Here is a 12,871-nt window from a genome sequence, read left to right as displayed (position 1 = left end):
GCCGTCCAGCGTTACCTTGTTCATTTTTTTTGCAACTTGCTGGTGCAGCAGTGGTGGGCATATACTTCAAGATTTAGTCCTGACATTGCTTATATCCTGTTCAATCTCAGCCATTAGGTTTGATCTCTGCAGAAGCATCACTCAATTTGCCAGATTCTTTAAAAAAAAGAAAAAAAAAATCCCCCACATCTGACCTCTTTTTTCCTACAGTCATACATCTATACCTGTTTCCTTTCACTCTCTGCACAGCCGTATGACTGACTCCATTTAGCCTACATTTGTCCTTTGACAATGACTGATTGTTAACCAAATGCCCTAATTGTTTAATTAGGCTGGGGCCAGAGAGCTGTGACAGCTGCAGTGTGATTCATGTATGCTGCATTTTCAGCAGCAGTAATGGCTAGATGGCAGGCAATGGAGGCGGTGGGGGTGCAAGGAATGATGCGGCCTTTGGCAGGAGAGCTGGCATCTGTCACCCATGTCAGCATAATGGGAGTGAAAAAGGCAGTCCGAAAATGCTGCCAGGTAACCCGTGGCCTCCATTTTTCACAGTGGCTGAGTTAAAACAGCTTAAAACTGTGGTCTTATGATTTTTAGCAAGTCAGACCATATTTGTGATGCTCCAAAGTCACAGTTCTACTAATAAGTCGCTGACAAGTAGACGTGAAACGACTGACATGGACGTGATCAACGTGAAGCTCCATCTTGTCCGTTTTTTAGAAATTATTTTGTGGCCTTGGTCTACTGCATAGGTGTCAAACTCTGGCCCGTGGGCCAAATTTGGCCCGCAGCCTAATTACATTTGGCCCGCAAAGCCATACCAAATTACTATCAGAGCTGGCCTACTGGTATTATACAGCTAATATATATATTGTTTAGTATTAAGCTTTGCTTGTTCCATATTCAGTTTTTCAGCAAAACGTGTTTGAGTCCATAAGAAAAGATTCATTCTTATATCTGGAGGAATAAATATATTTCAATAAATATTAACATTAGCCCGCAACTTTGTTCCAGTTTTGAATTTTGGCCCACTGTGTATTTGAGTTTGACACCCCTGGTCTACTGGCTGAAAAAAATGAAGCTGGCTCTTTGGGCTCCGGGTAATTGTGATTGATTGGCAATAATGTTAACATGCAGATTACAGTCAAAACTGTTCAAGGCTCGTCTCTATAAAAAACGAATTGCATTTAATGTGTATATTTATTCAATCATTTTTAATCGAGCCAGCAACAGTAAAAGTCGCATGCTTCCCCAAAGCCCCATGAGCAGACTGCATGTAGTAGTTGTTGAAGTAAATATTAATAGACAGACAAGAGCGCCGGCTTGAATATTTCAAATCAGAGAGGCTGAATGGTGTGACTGAGTCCAAGCCTGTGTGCTGCGCTCCATTAGTGTTGTGTTCCCCACTACAACCGTCCCCCAGGGCTGCCGAACCAAGTGGAATACAGTACTGTGTTCGCAATCTGCGCCAGCAGTCTTTCCTCAGTGGCTGCTGACTGTCTATGGGCAAGTTTACTGTGGGAAGAGTTGAATCACATTTCTTTAAGCAGTCTTCAGGAATAGCTCTCAGGGCTTCTTAAAGATCCTTCAAAGCTCTTCTTCAGATATTTCTGCCTTTTCTTCTGTTCTCTGCCAAAATGATCCCGCACTGCTTCAACAATAGCCAGGTTTCATTTGACGTAGACGTGACGTCGACGTAAAGCGCGAAATTTGACTGGCGGTCGGAAGTGAAAAAGATAAGCGCAAAATCACAGACAGACAGTACGCAAAATGCCTATGTCCTGTTGTGTTTACGGATGCTCCAGTAGGTCGACCCGAGAAACTGATAAACGGTATTTTAGGGTACCAAAAATAGCCCAACGAAGAGGAGAAAAATGGAAAATTCTAACCGAAAAACGTAGGAAAAAATGGATTTTAAATTTACGTTTACAGTCGGGAGGAGCAGAGTCTGCCAATGCCCGTGTCTGCAGCGACCACTTCGTCAGAGGTAATGTTATGTTTGCAAACGAACTTATTAGCATTAGGTTGTCGTTAAATTCTCGTTTACTTAGTGCTTTTAAGTTAGTAGTCTAATATTGACTTGATTGGGACTATAGGCTGCCCAAGTGCTTTGGATGACGAAGAGTCGGAGGACTGGGCTCCGACGGTCAATCTCGGCTACGAACGAAAACCCAGATCGGAATCAGTTCTCAAACGAGAGAAAAGAATGAAGCTTAAGGCAGAACAGCATCGATGTGCAGAGGCGATTTTGGATATGCAACAGACGGCTGAGAGCCCGGATTTGAGCCTACTTAATTAGGCTACTAACCCTGCCATACAATTGCAATGAGCTGCAATCACTTCTCCATCCTCCTTTGCAATTACCCAAGTCTTCAGAGGTGTCTCGTTAGACCTCTGAGAATGGTTTACCTTGAAACAAACAACTGTCACTCTAACGAAGTCCTAAGGATGTGGCATGTTTGTTGACGTTAAAGCCGCTACCGCTAACTGTTAGCGTGTTTAAGATAAAGCAATATAAGAACAAACACTCACCCTTGCAAACACCAAACTGTATCCATCACGGAGTCGTTTTGTTCCAAGGTTGTGGACCCACCCGCTGACAAAAAAATTGTACGCCTCCAGACTCTTGAAAGCTTTCATTTGCTGCCTAGTGTAGTAAGAAGTCTGGAGGACCAAGTAGTTGGTGATATCCACAGCCTCGATAGTAGGCAAATCCTTTACTTCTGTGGTGTATTCGGACATTTTCAAAGAATACGGATCACGTCCGATATATTTTTTAACTATCTGTTTATATCTCTCCCGAGAAACGGGGTCTAAAGTTGCACAATAGCTGCTCTCCTGACTCTCCACAGTGTCCTCCATGTTTACTTCCGCCCTCCACTCAAAAATCGCGCTGCCTCCGCACGTCATCAGAACCACGTGACCGCAACCCAACTATTTTGAGGTCCGGGCTCTGGGAAGACCAATCCATGACTGGTGATGTTCCACTGTGTGTGTTTGAGATCACCGAAATATGAAGCTCTTAGCAATTACACTCCCTCCAGATGGTATTTTTCACAGAATTTTGCAGATTTCCATAATTTAGTCTCCAACACCACTGGCTGAAATACAGCCCCAAACCATGACAGAGCCTCCACTGTGTTTTACAAACGTCTGACACTCACAGTTGTACCTCTCTACTGAGCGCATATAATGACCACAGTTTAACCAAATTTTCAAATCAGACCTGTTGCCAGTAATTTTCAGTCAAATTCTTGTGTACTTTGGCATAGCTCAGGGTTTTCCTCCTATTTCCCTTCCTTAGGAATGGCTTCTTGACACACATTCTTAAGTTAGGTGCCTTTTTTATATTTTATTCTGGTTAAATAATAACATAAGTGAAAGGCCATTCTTACCTCTAATGTTATTATTTGTTAAAATTACTTTAAATATACTATGGTAGTAGTATATATGTATTGCAGACCACTGTCTATTCCTTGGTGTCTTGAATTGGCCCTCATTATTTTTTTGCTCACTTATGGACAGAGCTTCACAAAAAGCTGAACACCGTACACACATGAAATCACTCAAGCTTCATATTCTGACCTTTACCGTACGTCAGCAAGAACCACTACAGTCAGAAACAGATTTTTCTATCTCTAGCTGCAATAATTGTATTTTGTGGAAAGCAAGCAGTAAGACCCAGGAGAGCAACAATCAATAACAACATATATGACAGTAATTCAATCAGACAGCATGAAAAATGAAGTGGTAGGGTGCAGGTGGGTTGCAAAGCATCCTGTAAATGCACAGCAGATGTGAGAAAGCTAAAAGATGAATAACTCACACACACCCTATATGAGCCCTACCAGCTGGATGTGTAGGGGGAAATCAGCTGATGTGAAGATTACAGTTGTTTCAAGACTGTCTGGCTTGGTTGCTGTGCTCTCTGAGTTAGTGATATGAAAGGAAGGAAATGATTTCTCTTTTAGCTCATAAACACAATGTGGTGATGAGTAGAAGGACACTGAAAAGATGGCTGCTGGACAGACAGATCGTTGGCAGGTGCGATGTTATCGATGGTTACACCCTCGTGCAATAAAGAGGATGTATATCGTGTCACGAGACGGGTGATCAATTTGTTTCACTAGCTCATCTACATGAGGCACTTTGTAGAGGGTATAGCAAACATGGCAGTTTGCCTTGGAACAACAGCTGTTGTCGCCACATTTCAACCGTTTTTCTCAAAAATAGAATTTCGACTTTAATCTTGAAATTTCACCTTTATTTTCAAAATGATCAATAATATTTTTTTTTCTTAAAGTGGTCCTAATGCTCATTTGAACTTCAGCAGGTTCTCTTGCCAAAACACGTTGAGTTTCTGCCATGTGCTTGGCTGATTACATAGTATAGACATTTCAATTTTAATGCACCACATAATAAAAAGTCTGCAAAGCCTTCTTATGAATATTCATCAGTCGTTCAGATCACATTGAATTCTAGCTTTCATGATTCTTACTGTAGACCTACCTTATTTGTCACTGCCAATGGCAAGATGCTCACGCTCATAATGTGTCATCTTGTGCATGTGTATATGTGAGAGAGAGACAGCCTGCATCTCATCATGAAGGCTTTAGGCTCGCTTCAGTGAGGTTAGAGTTGTAAAACCTTGTCTCAAAGATGCTCGCTGCATTTTAATCACATTCAGCAGTTTTTTAAAAGACCGATAAGCAGGTTTAGTTTGGTTAGCTAGTTTAACTTAAATCTGCCAATGATATTGTTAGAAAACTGTTACAGTCAAATAAAGTACTGAAGAATAATTTATTTTTACGTTATACAGCCTTCACCATCGCTGTAATGTTGGCTCTTCACTGAGCAATGATGAAAACCTGTAGAGTTTTATTACTAAACTCCATCATAAACACTAAAATACAAACTTAAAGAAATATTGTATTGATGAGTTTTAACTCTGCAGTCATATATGAATAGCTCTCAGTGGAGTAGAGTAAAAAACACTCGATCAGTATTTTAGAACTATTTGATAAAGTTTGGAGACTTGATCCTAATGGTTAAAACACACCCTGACTTATAGCCTGCAATATGAGTCGTGCTCCAGACAAGACTTCCCATAATAAAACATTATTTTATTAGACATAACTATTAAAATCTGGCGCTGTCGCTTGACACATTTTCTCACCCTATAAGCCTCTATCACAAAAGGTGTTATACGAGGATTCAGAGGTTGAGTTACCTGACGACGAGTTTTACAACTTTTTTTGCGTTTTTGTGCAAAGAAACGTTCCTAAAAAACTTAACAGTCAGTGGTGTACAGGGAAACACAACCTGCACTGATGGTGCAAGAATCAAACAAGGAAGAAGAAGCAAAATAGTCAAAAATATAGCTGATGCTAACAAACCAAAAAACAAATTTAAACTCCAAACTATTAAAATGTGTATTTGCAATGCACAAGAAGGTGAAGAGTCGCCTAAAAACACTAAAAAGATTTAAATGAAGTACATGCATGATTTACAAGGTAATAAAGAAGAATTACTTAACGGTTACTTAATACAAATTATTTTATCAGAGATCTGAGAATCAGAATCAGAAATACTTTATCAATCCTTCACTTTTGTTTTTCTGTGAATATTTCACTACTCAGCAACCTGTGAACTTGTGCTCTGTACTTTCCTGACCTGTTCTTCTTTGTCACATATTCAGTCCTGGTGTGCCTGTCTTCCCTGCTTCTGGCCAAACCTGCCTGACCCACTCTCACTCACAAACCAGAGCCTGTGGAGAAAAAGTGAATCATTCCCAGTATATACGTTTGTGGAAAACAGAGAAGTCTTACCTGCAAATTCCACTTGTAAAAAATAACCACAACAGACCTGTGCCTGCGACCAGTGGGAACAGTGAACACTTACCAGCCTGTGGTAACTAAACTTGAGCCTACAAGACCACTGTTTGAATATCAACATCAGTAACATCCTGAAAAGTTAAATTGCTAAAGGTCATGAATTAAAAAGTGTAAATTAAAGTCTTTGAAAGTTTTCCAGCATCCAGCTGGTGTGAGTATTTCTAAAACTGCTGCCCTATTGGGATTTTCCCACACCAACATCTCTAGGGTTCACAGAAGATGGTCTGAAAAAGAAAATATCCAGTGGGCAGCAGTTCTTGAGCCCGGATAACGTCTCACTACAGCCAGAGTAGGCAGAGTATCATGTGCATCCTTTAAGACCGCACAAAGTGCCACTCCTGTCAGCTACGTACAGGAAACAGAGGCTACAATTCACACAGGCTCACCAAAAAATTAGAAAATAGAATAAAAGTGCTTCCTGTGATGAATCTCAGCTTTACTGCTGCAACAACTGGTTGGGCCAGAATTTGGTGTTAACAAAATAAAAGCATGAATCTTGTTATGTATCAACCATTCAGGCTGCTGCTGGTTTAATGGTGTGGGTATTTTTTTTTTGGCACACTTTGGGTTTCTTAGTATCTAAGGAGATTTGTTTTGTAATTTTGGTTCTGGCTTATGTAATATTCTAGGTTTGGTACGTTTAATTATTTTGTGTATTTTCTGGTCTTATGTTACCTACTCTTTAGGTTTCTGTTAAAATGCCTCCCTGTGATCCTCGTCCCATGCTTTTTTACTCTTCTCCCCATGTTTGTCTCTGGTCTCTGTTTAATGTTCCCTTTCCCTCTCCTCTCCCTGTCCTAGTGTCAAGTCCACGTGTGTTATTCTGCGCCTCGGTTGTTTTATTTTGGCAGTCTCTTGTCCTGTGTGCATTGTGTTCAGTTTTGCTTCCTGTCTCTTTAGGCTGTGTTACCTCCAGCTGTGTTCCCACCTGTTGCCCATCCTCTCATCATCCTGTGTGTGTATTAAGTCCCTGTGTTCCTTGTCGCGGTTTCCCGTTTGCTGTGCGTTTCCCTGAGCTCCTTGTTTCCCTCGCTACTTCTAATTATCTCCTTTTCCCTCAATTCTAGTTCCTAGTTCCCAGTTTCTGTATTCTTGTATGTTTATGTTTAAGCGTGTTACAGCTAATAGAGCTGCTTCTTTTGTTTATCCCTTTTGTTTCCAAGTCCTGCGTTTGGGTCCTACTGGTTTCTTGAACTCTGGTTCTGTGCTGCTATCATGTCAACGTGAACCAAAATCTCTGAGCAATGTTTCCGGCACCTTGTTTGAATCTATGCCTCAAAGAATTAAGGCAGCTCTGAAAGTGAAAAGGAGTCCAATCTGGCATTACTAATGAAGTGCCCAGTGAGTGCATATACACACAGTCATTGGGTATCTAGAACTAGAATTTTTTCTATAATCTGTTTTTTGCTAAAAGTTTTGTAGCACGACTCATTTTGCTCGTCAGGCAACGCCAAGAATAAATGGCAAAAATAATGATTTAGGTCCAGGTAAGCATTTTTCTTTCTCAAAAATCATACAGATCATTATCTATTATGCGGTTTCTATATCAGAGCAGGCAGATTGAGACAGAGGCATGATCAAAAACTGCACAGACTAATGGTAAAAGCATTGTTAGCAGGAAATTTACTGCACAGTGTGGCTAACTGTATTTTTTACTTAATTCAACAGGAATATGCATACTGAATTATTAGGATGTGGTGGATCATATATTCTTCCTGCTTTTTAAAATTGTTCTATTTTGGTATTGCATTCAGTAGGCTTACATGAATATGCAGCAGAAGAAAGCGCACAGTGTAATGCATGCTGAATGCAAAGTGACATGGACATAGAAATGGATGACTGATTACATCTGCTTAAATGGTGCTGTGCTTATAATAGACCATCTATTCCCCTCTGAGCTGACGCTACCAAACACAGGAGATGAGGCAGTAGTCGACTATGACCATGTTGCTCCAGAAATGAAAAGTTGTAAAGGCTCCTTTGGTATCCAAAGTATGACTTGGGTTCACGGGAAGCTCATTAACACAGCAAATCCCCTTGATCTTTTCCAATTAACTGTCCTGGCCAGGATGATGTGAGACATGCAATTAACAAAGGCCAGTGGCTGACTCACCCCTCATCCCCCTATTTCATTACTGGCAAGCCTTGGATCTGAGTCAGATTCAACAGCTGACATATGTGCTTTAACAATCTAAGTGCTGTGAGTTTGATGCGTAGCAGGTCCTCTGTGCTGTAATTATGGAGATGGCCTCCTGTCATTGGGAGAGTTGGTTCAAGGTCTCGCTCAGATGGCGAGGGGTAACACATAAGAGTTGATCATCAAATGAGGGAGACGATCAGAGAGGTGTCTGACACCACACAGATTTTACATCTACACGCTGCTGTGTTTGAGCTATTTGTGTAATGGCATTACTCAGCTAGATTCACCATTGTTTCCTGTTTTGTTTTTTCATTCCTGTAGTGAAAATGTGCTAAAAGAGGCAAATGTTAATGTTACAGACACAAACTAGGGCATTATAAATCCACATGTGATGTGAAAAACAGAACCTTATCTTTGTGCTGTAGTGCAAAATTAGTAGGTTAAGAAAATGTAATAATTAGTTCTGACTACAGCCTCATGCAGATTTTTTTCCCTCATATTGCATGACAAGTACCGATTAGACAAGTGATATAGCCCCAAGGGAGGCAACCCGATATGAGACAAAAGCGTCAAGTCATTGCATTCACTTCCATCTTCACTCTGACACTTGATCCACTCCAACACAGATTTCCAGCAGAGAGCAGTTTCAGTAGTCCCCATCTAACTAGATCTATATGCCCACATGCGCCTGAATCAGTTTAATTCAACACCGATGAGTAGCCATGCCAACGTAGTGGTTTTATCTGGGTTTTAATAGTGGAACAACAAAAACAGTTCAGCATGTTCCTCTGTTTGTCATTCAGCAGCTATGCTTTGAGGGTGCTTGGGAACAGGAGGAGACTGTCTGTTTCAAACACCCCACTTGCAGAACGCACCTTGACCATGGCATTAATCCCACCTGCAGCTACGATTGGCTAATTGTTAGTCCTCCCGTGGTGCTCATTAAACGCATTGTTGTTGTTTTTTAATTGAGAAAGTTTCACATCACGATGCCAAACGAATGAGTCAGCTCACTGGTGTGGACAGACACAAAGGTCCTCACCCAGGCAAGAGGGGAGGGATTTCAAGGAGAAGGTGAAGGAAGAGTCAATTTGCAGAGCTGTTCCCTTTAGTATCAAGCAAAGCCAAGCTGAACTCACTGCCTAAATTAAAACACAGGAGAAAAAAAAACATATTTTCCCCTCCCCCAAGTGAAGCTGTAGGAGCACAGAGAGCATGGAGGAAGAAAGAAGGAATAATTTCCATTAGGAAAAGGAAACTTTACCAAACACAACGGCAGATCGTAGGTGTACTCAAGAAAGCTTCACTGCCTTCCTCTATTTGTACAAACCTATTTTTAATTGTCCAACATATCCAAAGAGGGAAAAAAAAACACATAAAATAAAATGGAGCTGAAGAAATTACCATGCTTCAAATACTGAACAGCTGCCAGTGTGCAAAAAGCTTTGAGTCTTTGAAAATGTAGTTGGACTGAAAATGTGACCTTACCATTTTGACGAAAATGACACAATTAGTGGAGGGAAGGGGAGAAAAAAACAAAAACGACAAAATGGAGATTCAGAAGCCTCTTTGGAGGTATGATTTGCATGTCCTGTGAAGCGATCATGTTAGTGGGCACACAGACTTCCTGGCTTTAAATGAAGAATTTGCCGCCCACCAGCACGGACGCATGCAGTTCCCACAAACCAACACATGAAGCCCAGTATGTATATGCACACATGAAACATGGACATGACATTGCATTGACTCAAACGCTTTCCCTTAAAGCATGCATGATTATGATCATTGTTTTTGCCTTAGTTCACCTTAAAAAAAACAAACCTTTGAGGATTATATTACTGTCTTTTTCTTTGGAAAAGAAAAGTGCAAATAAGAAAAAGGAAATACTAAAACCTCCTCTGAATCCAATCTTTATTTTGAATTTGGTTTCAAAAATGAAAAATGCACCAGGTTTTTCTGTCTATTCCTCCGTCTAAGGTAGCTTCTTGTTCCCAATACCCGCATGGATGTGTGTGTTGTGTGTGTGTGTGTGTGTGTGTGGTTGTGTGTATTACTGCTACTGTATTTCTCTGCATGTGTGGGCAGCTGGTAATCAGTTTTAGTGAGAGTGAAATTCAAACTCCTTGGTACTATCTGGGTAGCTGCATGGATTCAGATTTCTGGCACTGTAATGTCTCCGCATTTTCATTTTGTTTGCTATAATATTCAGCGCCACATTACATTTAATGTTAATTAAATGTAAAAAAAAAAAAATCTAACCAACACATTTTGAAAAAAAGTTGATCATCGAATGTGAAGCAATAAAGCTGCCAGGGTCATGGTAAACAGGAGAGATCACGCTGTGCTAGAAGCAGGGTTATCACAATACAAGCTTGATACCAGAAATCAGGAAAATGCTAAATACTTTTTTATACTGTGGGGCAAAAAATATAGGGGTGGGTTACACATTTGCCTAATAAGTAAATGATCCTTCATCCAATCTTGCGAGGAGATACAAATCCCTTCGGCTTTGCATCTGCTGTAAAACTCTGCCCATATATACATAAATATGTGGAGTTATGGTGATCCCTTGTGAATACAAACAATAGTGTCAGTAAAAAGTAAACAAAGAGTTTTTATAGATAGATAGATAGCGATAACTGTAAGGCATATATATATATGCCAAAATGTTAAGACTGTAGTGTCAAAAAACAAAAAAAGTCAACAATATTCTCAGGTTAACTGAGGTAGTGGTGTGCATCTGGTGACCTGGCATCATATTTTCTTTGCTAATCAACCAGAGTTGGTAAAGTAGGCTGCCACTGTTTTTGTCTAGTTGCTGGTATGCTTTTCTCAGCTTCAATCTGAGACTCTAAGAGACACACAAACATTTTTTAAACACAAATAATTGTGTAATCTTGTTAAATTAATGGAACGTTTTAGACAATTACAGATGCAGGGCTGATAACGTTTGCTGCCTAGCCCAAATATTAATGTTATACTTTTATTATTATAGCCACTAGCCACTGTTTTAATGATAACTTAATAGACAGAAAATGTGACTACTGGATAAAGATGCTTTCCACTGTTCCCTTATTTCCATAGGAGGTGCCACAGCAGATGAATCTGAGAGTTTGATTTGCCTTTGCAATTATCTAAGCTTGTGATTGACACTAGCAGTATACTTGCTTATTTCTGTGCTGAATTTTTGTAGAGCCTACAATGTCACCTATGTAAGTGGCCCAGATTGTTGCCAGCACTTATGGTTGTGAGTGGTAATTACATGTTAATTACCTTGTGGTGTATCCAGGTGGGAAAAAATATACCAGGACTTTATTCCCTCAACTTTTTCCACTTCTTTGACCTCTCAAAATGAAAAGTGTCGATCCGAGCTGTGAACTTCTAGTAGTTCAGCCGCTAGTGAGGGGAAGGCCTGTGTGCCTGTCGGCAGGGTGCTGTGTGAAGTTGTGTCTCAGCTGAAGGTGAAGAGAGCACAATACTGTTTCAAATGAGTAACCTACCAAATCCGATTGTAAATATTAGTACCTATTAGTGTCTAAATATGCAAAATTCTTTTGTTACATTATAAAAAGGAAAAAAAAAGATGCTTTAAAAGATATTTGCTGATTACTGAGAAGTTTGAACTGTGGTTGTGTGCAGGTTGTGAATCACTGGGAGCTAATTAGTGACATGTTCATTTTAATAGCTTTTGTAAGGTGTGAGTGTTCACATGAGTTGCAGACAAAAGCCTAGAACATATACAGCTCTAAGCAGCGCCTCAGGTCCCGGCACAGTGCAGACTATTAAACTGAAATGATCTGAAAGACCTATCTTCCTCTTCAGTCAGTCTCAGTATCGTCGTGACACTTTTAAACTACATCTTTAAGTGAATATGAAAAAGATGCTTGCCTTTAGTTACCTCTTATTTATCGACTGTGCGTCTTAATTTTCAGCTCTTGTCATGAAATATTCATGATAGCCTAAATTAGATGGATTGACCGGACCAAATATTGACAGCAGCAAATGCAAAAGGACTTTGAATCCCAATCGCCAAGCACGTAAGCAAAGCAAGCAGCAGCGGTGTGTCATTTTAAGATTAGCATTATGGGTCACCTTTAAAAGAGGTCTAACAAATGCCACTTTTATGTGACTTCTCTGAGCAGCGTGAAGCAACTAATGGAGCTCTAAAGTGGTCAAAGAGACGGTGCTACAAATTGCGGGCACATCAATTACGACAACCGCAAAAGTATTTACAGCAGCAGGGGTCTCAATTATCACACGACAAAATGCGCTAGCAGAGAAGAACGGCGCGTGCATGTAAATGTTCACAGGAAACAAGAGACGGGCGCCACGTCATGACATTATTAGTTTGATGTGTTCGTTTCAGTTGTGCCTCGTTTTTCTAAACTGTTTACTTATCAGTACGAATATTTTAGGTACTCTCGGTGGTACAGTTTGGTGGAGATTGGAAAAATTCCAACATCTGGTTGATTGGCTTTGAATATTTATGGACTCCAGAGGGTGCAGCCTAATGACTTTGGTCTATCACCATGAGGTTGACATTTCTGGATTTAACGGAAATGTTTTTTTAACAGTTAGAGAAATCTAACTGTTAAATAATACCCTCAGATTGTACGAATTCTGCTTATTTTGTCGTCCTTTCATCTTGCACCGATCACAAGCCAGACCATGATTTTGGTTTATGAACAAAACGGCAGCAAAACTAATGACACTTCTGTACGGCATAGTTCAGATGTTGATCTTGTGACCGTGTCAGCATGTAGCTGCCAAAGCCAATTCATGGCTTTCACGTCTGTGCCCAAGGACAACTGTAGGCTCAAATTCAAAGCATGTCATC

The 12,871-nt window shown here is 40.3% G+C and overlaps 1 protein-coding gene across 2 annotated transcripts in view; it reads left to right on the top strand.

The window, feature by feature from the left end:
• The first annotated feature begins 1,637 nt into the window (after window positions 1-1,637).
• Window positions 1,638-12,871, top strand: part of nr3c2 (nuclear receptor subfamily 3, group C, member 2) — a 138,357-nt gene continuing 127,123 nt past the window's right edge. For both annotated transcript variants that reach the window (XM_080880592.1, XM_080880590.1), the window contains exon 1: window positions 1,638-1,987. The gene's annotated coding sequence lies outside the window, so the exon portion shown is untranslated. The remainder of the gene's footprint in view (window positions 1,988-12,871) is intronic.

The sequence above is a fragment of the Rhamphochromis sp. 'chilingali' genome, assembly GCF_963969265.1.
Source record: "Rhamphochromis sp. 'chilingali' genome assembly, chromosome: 4".
Classification (NCBI taxonomy): Eukaryota; Metazoa; Chordata; class Actinopteri; order Cichliformes; family Cichlidae; genus Rhamphochromis; species Rhamphochromis sp. 'chilingali'.
This window is presented reverse-complemented; position numbering and strand designations above follow the sequence as displayed.